The sequence below is a fragment of the Pinus tabuliformis genome, chromosome 2_2 (genome assembly GCF_031772625.1).
Source record: "Pinus tabuliformis cultivar Carrire ecotype Pingquan chromosome 2_2, CPIR1, whole genome shotgun sequence".
Taxonomy (NCBI): Eukaryota; Viridiplantae; Streptophyta; class Pinopsida; order Pinales; family Pinaceae; genus Pinus; species Pinus tabuliformis.
The window spans coordinates 890,174,176-890,185,023 of NC_142300.1; positions in this window are offsets into that span (position 1 = coordinate 890,174,176).

A 10,848-nucleotide genomic window follows, 5' to 3' on the forward strand; every position below is an offset into this window, starting at 1 on the left:
TGAATTGTGTTTTATATTTATGTATCCATGAGTTTTGTATTGTTTTGTCTAGACAAAATGTCCCATCTACTAGATTGGAACATTTGGTATGAAGTTGCTCTGGGCACACTCAAGGTCTTCTTTAACTTCGTGAGGGTTGTCAAAGACGTATTAGTCATAGAGATATCAAATCATCCAACATTTTACTCACTGAAAATTTTGACCCATAGGTAAACTATGTCTCATAGAGGCCTCCATATTCTATGCGTAAGGACTAACTGATAACATAATATTCAGGGTTGGATATGTCATTACTGCTAATTTGATGATGTATCATTGAAATATTTCATGCATCAAGGCATAATCTATGAGTAAGGGCTAACTGAAAGCAGAATCTGTGGGATTGGATATGTCATTATTGCTAATTTGAGCATGCATCATTAAAATATTTAATGCATTAAGGCATAGTTTAATAGAAACTTATTATAATTATATCTTCTTAGTAAGTTGACCCGTTCCTAAATTCTTAGGACATTTGTTCCTTGAGACCATTTCAAAGTTCTTTGATAAAACCATGATATATATAATACCATAGTCTAAGCGCTATTTAAATGTCGTTATGAAAATCCCTAATAAAAATTATGATACTCAGGAGCTTGTACAAATATCTTTCCATGGTGGGGAAAAGTAGTGTTGATGGAAAAATTAAGATAATTAAGTTTGGATTTTAGTGCATTTTCAAATGCATGTCCAAGTTTCATGTCATTATGGGAAAAAGGTAGTAATTTGGATTGAAAAATTAAGATAATTATGGTTTAATATTACTGCATTTTCAAATTTATGCCCCAAAAGCATAAAAATAATCTTGAAAAATAATACAATATTCAAAAGGAATTGTTAAGGAACGTTATCGAGAAGAAACCATGTTTTCCACAGTAAAGCATAGCCATCGTTTAATCATTCAAATGTGTCAAATTAAGATTTCCATAGAATGTAAAGCATACATGAGGAAATTTGACTTTGATAAGAATCAATAATTCTTCTTAGACCTGCACCTACTAAGAGACCAACACACAGATACATCACACTCCAATAAAACATTCAAACCCACTCGAATAATTTTCATGTAATTTTCACAAGGATTAAAGGCCAGATTAAACCCACGTTTGTATCTTTGAGTGTCATTATATTGCCTCAATTGGTGAAGTCGATGCATCCTTTCCTCTTTGAAACTAAGGCTCTGTCCATGTTTCTATAGGTAATATTAACCTAGATTTCCACTCCATTGCCCTAATTATTTACTCTTAAGTGCCCTACGCTTTGGAATGGATAGCATACAAAGATCCTACATTGGTCAAAGATTGGATGTAGGGTTCAATCTCTTCATGATAATTTTCATCTGGTAAAGTTAACAAAAGATTTTACAACGATCACATTTTCAGAAAATTTAACCATGAAGTTGATCAGTTGTCCAAGCAAGCTTTTTCTGGGGATCTAGGTTCATTACTCAACGGAGTTAGCAGGGGTGTAGAAAAGGAATATCTCCCTCCTAGATTCATTGACTTGTAAAGGCATTTCTAGCAGAGGAAAGTCTGTGATGACTGGCGATTTTGCTCATAGGATAACACATCTTACGTATAGATAATGATTTGAAATACCATATATGTTAAATATAGATAATGATTTGGAATATTTTTTTTGAGGGCCTCAACTCCCTACTTTTACGGTAGAAGTGAAATTCAAAAGAAGACAAATTCCTTTGAAAAATAAAACATGAGATGTCATTCATGATAGGGAAACTAGTATGCAGGTTCATCTAGGATTGTGAAGTCCATATTTCTCATTTTTCGTACTTGTAGGGTTATCGGATCCCTTGCATGTAAGGGCATCTAAATATGAAGGTTTCAACCAAAAGACGTGAGAATCCTAGCACTGCATGGAGGATTTCTTAGATGATGCCAAGGAAAAATGATTTGGAGGATTTAGTTTCTGATCACTCCAAGCTGCATTGATCAATTTGATTTGTTGTCCTTTTACCATGAGGTAGAACAAATACTAAAAGTGATGGCCCTCAAGTCCGGTCAGTGGTTGGTATTCATTTAGAATTTTGATGATCCTTTGCTTACATGTTTATAGTTATTCGGGCATGGATTTAAAGATAGATGGTTTAAGACCTATATGAAGATTCAAAAGGAGCTATAATTTATTGTCTATTGATGAAGGTACCCATTTTGTAGCCGTATATGATAATGATCCAAACTTATGTAGGAACGCAAAAAAATACAGTTATACACATAAACACAATTATGTAGCATAAATAAAACTTCATTTCATTAATATAAAAGAATTGAAATATGCTTAATTACATACAGAAATGGAAATAAACTAGCTCGAGTGATAGTAGCTTATCTCTAAGAAGAGATGTGGGGGCTACATGCCTCTGAACTGTGTTACAATGAGGCTCAATGGCCTTTTTATTATTTCACAATAAGGGAAAACACTAAAAAGCTAAAACACTAACCTTAGGAAATGGAACACCAAGAGTTAGTGGGCTCCGTTGGGGTTAGTTGGCCAACCAACATCCGAGGGTCGTAACTTGGTCATATTATCTTCGTTTGGCGCATAAAATACCTCGCTGGAAATATCTCTCCGAGTACTACAAGATTTTATAGATTTGATTCTTCCCGTGTCATCCATTATTTTTCATTGAATTACATTACACGTTCTTGAATATCTGTGATCATGATTTGCTTACCCAAAATTGATCCTTTGATCTCACAACTTACTATAGGAACATTTAGTATCTAATCATTCTTGATGCCTAAAATATTATACAACTAATAGATTTTAATTTGTAAATATCATGAGTAAGATACATGAAAACACATATTCTCCTTTTCCATGGATTCGATCACTAACATCTCATGATTGTATGAGAATCTTCACTCCATGAGTAATCCCACAAGCTTAGTGTTGGCCTATATTATGAATATTAACCATTAGATCATCATTATTAGAGATTAAAATAACATAATTAACATAACATTCATTGGGGATTTTTCCAAATAGTTGACATGCAACATTTCTTCCCGAGCACTCAAACCTTATGTACATAACAATTCTTGTCTTGAAACCAATAATTGTAATAGCTCCAATATTGAAACTCAAAGTTATGACACCACTAAATCTTGTACCCAACCCATTATATACTCATTCAAACCATGATATCTAGAATCTATATCAAAAAACTAAAGTAAGACCTTTATCTACATAAAACTGATGTCCCTCCAAAGGATATGATAAATATGAAACTTATTTTTTGACGAGACCCAAAAATCAAATATCTATGGGAAAACTTGTAAGAAATCACGGGAATGAAAGGTTATTACTTTCAAAGGACAAAGGGCAAGCTCAAATCACCTAGCAACCCCATTTTCTCTTCACCTCTTATGGTATCCTAGTGCCCTTGTTACTTCCATAAGAAAGCATTTTGGAGGATATTATATTATTAGGAATTTTTACTCTTCGTGTATGCTTATAGAAAAATCATGAGCATATCATAGAAAATATTCCAACCACATTATAAACATATCCTTCCACTTGTATCCATATGCATTCACTACTTAGGCTTTGCCTCGAGCTCCACATTATGAATGTGTACAATGTAAAATGAGATCATTACAAATCAACCCAAATAACTTGACTTCTATTTGACAAACCACATCATATACTTAATACGTAATTATTACATATTATAATTTATGTGTCAAAATTAGGGTATTACATTGAATATGTAAAATTGCTTTCAAATAATATTTAGAAAATAGACCATCCATGAGGTCTTGGATAAATAGTGATCAGGTGCATTATTAAGGTACTCCTAGATGTTAAGTCATTGGTTCAATTCCTCGCCCTATTTGGGTGTTATTCTTGGACATGAACATGTAGTAGCCTCATTAATGTTGAACTTACAAAAAATATGTATATTTATACAATATGAATATGAAGAGGAGATATTGAGGAGGGCGTCTAGGTTTCTTCCTTATTCTTGTCTTCCTTCCCACATTGCTACTGCGATTCTGAGTTTATCTTGTCATCCTAAGGTTGTGCCATGGAGTGGTAGCCTCTTTCACATGGGATGCTACAATCCTAGGCATTTTTCCACTAAATCATGTGATTTAATGTGTGACTTTAGTTATTTGTTTGTTGAGGATGCAAAAATGCAGAGGCATGATGAAATCATAGGAGGTTTCAGGTTTGAGGTAGCCTATTGCAAGGGGTCTCTATTGTGGGTGAATTTTTTTCTCAAATATGACTCCAGGTGCCTCATCGCCGACACAGAAGGAGGCTTGATGTTTTCGTTTTGGGTATGGGCTAGTCAAAGTTTAGATTCCTTGGATATGCTCCCTTGTTCCTCCACTTTTCGTATTATATGCAATATGTATAATTTGGAATGTACCACATTTTTTATCCTTAGTGATATGAGGCCCATGTCATTGTTGGGGTTGACCAAACCTTATGAAATACCTTCATTTGCAGTTCTACCTCCCCATGATTTTGTGTAGCCTTGGTGTTTTCTGCACCAGGGAATCCCCTTTACTCTGCACCTTTCAAATGTTACCAACTTAAAAAGAAAAGGCAATAAACTTTCACATTTCATCAAGAACATTAGGGGTAAATCTATTATTGTATGGCCAAAACCCCTAGACTTGGTTTTATCCCTTAAAAGGAACATTGAAGAGAAATGGGGCATACCCATAAAATTCCAATGTCTCCAATATGAGGGGAAGGTGGTCCACGACTTCTCCTTTCTCAAAGAAACCATTTATTTAGAAATTCAAAAATAATATTGAACTCAAGACTATGAGGATGTGCTCCTAGCACCAGGACATCAAATGGAACAATTGTAACATTCAAAGAAGTAGTCCAAGGAGTGTAGAATTCCTTATAGATTCAAACTACTTATGTAATTTTCCAAAACAAAAGACTTGAATATATTCCACTTATCAGCGGAAAGCAATTAATCAATTGTAAAATCACAACATAAACATGAGACAAGATTCAACACACATACTCATAATTTTATCCAAGGGAAAGAAACTACTCAAAACCCCTTACTATCTATATTGCATTAATCAAAGAATATGGATGAATATAATATGCACTGCTCAACCTTGAGCTCAACATGCATAAGTATTTTCTATCCTCTGTCTGACTAACTTCCTTTGGCTAATACTTAGCTAAATTTTGAAGCCATCAAGCTCCTATATCCTTGCACTGTTCCTATAGGAAACTATCCCCTATTAAATAGGAATTTCCTCAATGAGAATTGTGCAATACCTTTAGGCATTCCTTTGACTGCATGCATGACCTGTACAATTTGAAATATTCTACAACTGATAGTACACTACCCTTGAACTCCAATCTCAACTAGGTAACTCGAATTTTGTGCATGCATGAGTTAATTTAGGTCTTTCTCCTCCAAGACACTGAAGAAATCTATTCCCCATCATGTGGAATGAGGCACCATTATCTAGATACCACATGATTCCCATTAATGTGCTTGTCATGCATGCAATGGGAGTAAAATCAAGCTTGAATTATGAAGCCAAAGCTTCACCTATTCCTGCTACTGCAAGTTCCTTCTTCCTTTCCGTCTTGAGTGGACACTTCGTGGCGTAGTGCCTGAATTCATGACAGTGAAAACACTTGATTTTCAACAAGTCTTTATTCTTTCCCTCTTGGCAGGAATCAACCTCACCTTGGGACTTCTTCCCCTTGGCCTTCATTCCTTTGCAAAATAATACAAAGTCCTCTTCCTCTTCTTTGGATGAGGTCCCGTCTCTGTTGTTCCACCTTATTTCTTCCTGCACTAGATAGGACCATAACCACTCCCATTGTGGTAGTTTCTCTCTACCATTTCCTGAATCTTGATAATTGTGTTAGCTCTTGGGAAGACCCAACAAAGCTAGAGCTACCAAATATTCTTCAGGGGCAGTAACTTCGACCCTGCCAAGTTCATCATAACACTGTGTAAACTTGTTCAGATACTGCAGAATTGTGTCATTATTTTGCATATTTATGCTTCGAAGCTTGTCCTTGAGTGCCAGCTTCGTGTGGTCACTCATGTTTTGGATTAGATCTGTCAATGCTTCCCACATTACATATGGAGTCTCTTTCACGTGGAGATTTGAGACAATATGATCTTGAACTGCCCCCAATATGATCCTCGTCGCCTTAGATACACACTTCTTCCATTTTGCTAGATCTTGAGCATTAGATGTTGGAGGCTTCAAGATATCTTTATCTATGAATTCCTTCATCCCATTATCTTCCAACACTGCCTCCATCTTGTCCTTCCAAGAAACATAATTCAAGATACCCTCAAGGGCATACTCGAGTCTCATTTCATAGAAAGACATCCTAGTAGCTCTGAAGAATTGATCTTGGAAATTCAATCCACCTACAAAGACAACTTCGAATTGTCTTCTCTATTGTGATTCCTACTCTGATAGCATGTAGAAATTCCTTGTAGATTCAAACTACTTATGTAATTTTCTAAAACAAAAGACTTGAACCTACTCTACTCATTAGTGGAAATAAATTAATCGATCGTGAAATCACAACATAAAGATGAAACAAGATTCAACACACATACTTAGAATTTTATCTAGGATAAAGTGATTGCTCAAAACTCCTTACTATCTTTATTGCATATATCAAAGAATATGGATGAATACAATATGCTCCACTCAACATTGAGCTCAACCTGCACAAGTGTTTTCTATCCTCTGTGTGACTGACTGCCTTTGGCCAATACTTAGCCAAATTTCAAAGCCTCCAAGCTCCTATTTCCATGGCTTTTCCTCCAAGAAATTAGCCCCTATTAAATAGGAATTTCCTCAATGAGAATTGCGCAATACCTTTAGGCCTTCCTTTGACTGCATGCATGACTCGTACAATTTGGAATATTCTACAACTGATCGAACACTGCCATTGAACTCCAATATCAAATGGGTAACTAAAATTTTGTGCATGCATGAGTTAATTTAGGTTGATTGATCAATTAGCTGGTTAAACACTAAAGTTGCACCCCATCACTAGACCTCCAACTAGTTCCTCCAACAGTTGGAACTAGTTTAACTAACCATAACTCAATTTAACTAAATTAAATTGCTACAACTGAAATTAACTCAACTTAGGCTCCTAAAATTTAGGAATCATTGTACACAATTCAATTTCTCGTTGCAACTTGAATTAACTAAGCTAGCTGAGTGATAATGACTTAGTTAACTCATTCAAGTTGTCTGCTGATGTGGAATTTCGAATTTTTCCTAATTTAATTAAGGATAAAATTAAAATAGGAATTTCTTGCTGCATTTTCAACAAGGAGGGGCTTTTGGATCTGCAAATCAGTCCCAATTGTCCTCAGTCCCTATATTGTTGACCAAATGGAATGTCCCATCTGTGGAGGTTAACAATGTAGAGGTCTTTGCTCTTTTTTTTGCCCTTCCGAAATGGGAAATTATTTGTAGATTCAATGGCTTTTTGGTCAAAACCAGAAGTTCTTACCCAATGGATATTCTTGTTTTGGACACCAAATTTTGGCATATACCTGTGCTCTAAAGGATTCTTCATAGTCCAATCAGACATTCAAAAGGACTTGTATTTTGTTTTACAAGAAGGACCATCATTTTGGGGAAATGCAGGTTTATTCACCACCCCATGGTTTCTAGAGTTTGATGCCTAAAAAATGGTAGTCACTTCCATGCCAATTTGGGTGAGGCATCCAAACTTTCCCCTTCCTTTTTGCCAGCGTAAATTTCTTGAAGACATAGGAAATGCATTGGGTAAATTCAAAAGATGGGATATGGAAAAAACAGAAAAATGTCTCTTCACCTTTGCCAAAATATGTGTGGAAATATACCTGCACAAAGGACTTCAATACCGTATAACCTTGAAGCACAATAACTTCCATTGATCACAGGTCTTGGACTAAGAAAACACGACATTCCCATGTCGTGAATGTTTTCAAATAGGTCATTTGCAAAATACTTTCCTACAAAGTAAGAAAACACCAGAAAAGAAAAATAGGCAACCCAATAATCCAAATGGATGGCAGTTTTTAAAGCCAACCCCTTCTAAGAAAGAAAGAAGAAGAAATTATAGAGAATCCTGAAGCCCGACATGATGTAGGAAATATGGTTCTCTCTAGATATCAGTTGGAAGAAGCCTCCCAACCACTGAAAGGATCATTTGTACAAATTCAGTATGACCCTATTCCTGCTAGTTTGCAGATTTTCAGATAGTATTAGGGGCACAAAAAGAGCCCATGTATCGGAAATCCGCGATTTTGATAAAGATTCACCCTCGTGGTCGTAGAAAATGTTTTGTCAATGGTTCTTGTAGAATCGATTTTAGATGTTTGGCACAAGGTGAAAAAAAGAACAAAAAGACTAGCTAGTAATTAATAATTTTAAATAATAATAATAATTTTATTGATCCAGGGATAAAACTTGAGTTGGATTTTAAATTAAAGGGAATTGATTTCAAAACAAAAATTTGTTTAAAAAGCACTAAAGCTTTATATGAAAAAGTCCCCAATGGCACTTACCAGTGAAAAAAAAAAAAAAAAAAAAACAAAAAATGACTACAAACCAATATGAAAAATTAGTTGTAAAAGAAGAAATTACATTTAAAATATAATTAAAATTACACAATTACCCAAATGCAAAAGCACACATTTTCACATTAAAAAAATCACTCTCTGTAATTTAAAATGACACTTCAAACTTAATAATCCACCAAACGTACAAGGGACGAAGCTTGATAATAACTTGCACTTAACAAGCAAGATAGTTAATGGTAATAGTTGCCATTGAAGGGATTGCAACGAAGTTGGTGAAGTCATCCGTCATTGTTTTGTGGGGACTCGGCGTATGAAGTTTCCGTCACCTGGAAATTGGAAGACGGGAACGGAAGTGGAGACGTCGTCGGATTCGTACCGGCAAAGGTTGCTGTAAGGGGCTACGTGGCAACATTCTGGCCGAATAAGTAAATATTGTTACTTGCAAAGTTAGTGCACGTGGCATATATCTGGGACAAGATGAAAATAAAGCTTTTTCTCTACCATCGAAATTATTTGTTGAATTGCTGTTTAATATTGCCCCACACAGTATTTCACCCTGCGAGTCAGGTTGATATCTACTGATAATCAAGATATAATCTAACATATTAAATCTGATAATAATCATTTAATTAAAATTATAGATAAATTTGAATGTTAGTTTTAGTGGAGGTTAACCATCATCATTATTAATTTTAATTTTTATAATAATTAAATTATTTTGTTCATGGATATGAAACATTGTTTTCCTATATTAAGTATTGCTGTAATTTATTTCAATATAAAATTTATAACTATATTATGAAAATTATAATCATATTATGATATTGATTATTAATTAAAATTTAATTTAATAATTTTTTAGTTTTTTAAATTTTAAATTTTAAAAAAATATCTACTGATAATCAAGATATAACTTAACGTAACAAGATATCTACTGATAATCAAAATATAACTTAACATATTGATATCTACTGATATCTAATAATCAATATATAACTTAACATATTAAATCTGATATTTGAATGTTGGTTTTAGTGGATGTTAACCATCATCATTATCATCATAATTAATTTTAATTTTTATAATAATTAAATTATTTTGTTTGTGGATATGAAACATTGTTTCCTTATATTACGTAGTGCTGCAGTTTATTTCAATATAAAATTTATAACTATATTATGGAAATTATAATCATATTATGATATTGATTATTAATTAAAATTTAATTTAATAATTTTTTAGTTTTTTAAATTTTAAATTTAAAAAAAATATATTAATATTAATTTCAAATTAAATTTAATTATTTTTATAATTTTGATTTTAATATAATTTTATTTTAAATATATTATTATAAATTTTATATTAATATTATATAATTAAAATCAAATAGACCTGGAATATGACTTAAAATTATTTTTGCTCCTGTCTGACTAAGAGTTCGTCTTAGTGTTATTAAAGGGAACACGTTAACCACATTATGCGTTCTTGAATATGATCAAACCTGTCAAAGAAATATTTTATTAGTTTCTAACAACCATGTGCATACCATCAACTGTGAAAAGTTATAGTGCGCAAATTTCAACCAGAAATTCCTGACTAATTCAGAAGAAAATAGCGAGTGATTTCCAAAGTGTTGCTCAATACAACTCGTTAGGGAGGAAATTGGCATTCAATCCTGGTAACAATGTTGACTTCGAATTTGAATTCATATATATATATATATATATATATATTTTCTTTCTACCCATCCAAAATAAGAATGAAATTAAATAATAAAAATTATGAAAAATGAAAATTGTTATTTTATTTCATGATTATTTCTATTTCTCAAGTAAAATTGAATAATAAAAATTATTATTACATTTTATGATTAGAGTACATAAAATTATATATATTTGTTTTGCAAAGCATTGGCCTAACCATTTTGTGCCCTGGAATAAATAAATCCGTAAATGAACTTAATCAAATTTCATCAAAAATTTGTGTCTTGTCTTTATTTTCTAAGAATAATTTATGTTGTCTTTGTTGATCAGTTGATTTTGTTTATAAGCAAAATATAGAATTTACTTATTGGACAACCGATCAACATTCCAATTCTTTTCTCTGTAAATATGATCGAAGTTAATGGATTGAAAGGTACTTACCACAACCCGAATTCTACACATCCAATTTTTAAGAATATGGGGACTGACACTAGTATTGTTATGAATCCAGTCTATAATACGTTTTGCATCTCCAAA